The 1,424-nt window shown below is 22.6% G+C and overlaps 1 non-coding gene across 1 annotated transcript; it reads right to left on the reverse strand.

Annotated features, from left to right (window-relative positions):
- Nucleotides 1–1,075: 1,075 nt before the first annotated feature.
- On the reverse strand, nucleotides 1,076–1,148 carry TRNAA-AGC (transfer RNA alanine (anticodon AGC)). The gene has a single exon. It is a non-coding gene; the product is annotated as a tRNA-Ala (tRNA).
- Nucleotides 1,149–1,424: the final 276 nt, after the last annotated feature.

Here is a 1,424-nt window from a genome sequence, read left to right on the forward strand (position 1 = left end):
ACTTTATAATACTAACTTTTAGTTTTACTACTTTAGACTTCGTAAGAAGTAACATAAATTTTAAAGTGTGCGTTTATTTCCAGCAACTGAAAGATTGAAAACTTGAATTTGTAAAGAAAGCATAGAAATTACTAACAACAACATGAAAAACTAGACAATAATTTTTTTTTTTTAACTTTCCGCACCACCCAACATATAGAATAGCGAAGAAAGTCTTAGAAGTATCTTATAAAATATTTATTTCAAATTTATAATATAATGAATAATATTATAATCTAAATGAATAATTTGAATTTTAATATCTTATAAAATAAAATAATTTAATATTTAATAATTAATATTAAAAAGTATATTTAATTAATTCATTTTATTATATCTTTTTAAATTACTATGTAATATATAATAACTAAATATTTATAATTATATTTTATTATTATAATAAAAAAATAAATAAAATAAAAATATTAAATGATTAAATTTTATTTTAAATTAATTTTAACCATAAGACTAAATTTATAATATTATAATTTTATAAGTTAAAATATTTTTCTTTTATTTCTCTTCATTTTCCATTTTTTTTTTCCTTAATTCAAACCATCTCACTTTTTATCCTCCTTCCCCTTAAAGCTATTATTTTCTACTCTCAAATTTCTCCTCAAATCCAAATAAAACTTAAAAGATCCAAAATTAATTGATTGAGAGTTAAATGACTCGTGTCTAATTTAGTTAATAAAGTCAAAATAATCAAACAAAATGGGTTACATCAACCTTTTTCCTTCCAAATAAAAAATAGCATATTTGAAATTAGAAACTAAATTGTATTTTGAAAATGAAAGTTCCAATATGTTATTTGACATAAAATCTTTATGTTGAGAATTTGTAGTAAATATTTTAAGAAGGAAAAAAGGTCCGTATTTATAAGAAAATGGACACCGGATTCTGCCTATCATCAATTATTATATTAATTTTGTAAAACTTGGATTCCCAAAATTATGAATCATTGCTGTAAAGAAAAATACCAAAACACAAAGTCTGAGAAAACCACATAGAAGCTTAAACACATAAAATGGAAGATTGGAGATGCGGGGTATCGATCCCCGTACCTCTCGCATGCTAAGCGAGCGCTCTACCATCTGAGCTACATCCCCATTTGTTAAATGAGTATCATATCCTACTTATTTTCTTAAACTTTCAATTTCGAAGCATGATCATTGATTAAAGTTAAACGCTTTTAAACAAATTATTTTATCTTTTATATCTCCTCATTTAAATATGTTATTTCTTGAAGATATGGATGAAAAAAATAATCTAATTATAATGCTCATTTATTAACTTGACAAAAAATATTGTTGCAACAAATGTATAATTTAGAATGTTAGAGACTATCTTCCAGGCTTTAATAATTATTCTCATCAATATTGAAT

This window comes from Vigna unguiculata, chromosome 11 (genome assembly GCF_037176805.1).
Source record: "Vigna unguiculata cultivar grain cowpea cultivar isolate G323 ecotype 2 chromosome 11, ASM3717680v1, whole genome shotgun sequence".
NCBI classification, from domain to species: Eukaryota; Viridiplantae; Streptophyta; class Magnoliopsida; order Fabales; family Fabaceae; genus Vigna; species Vigna unguiculata.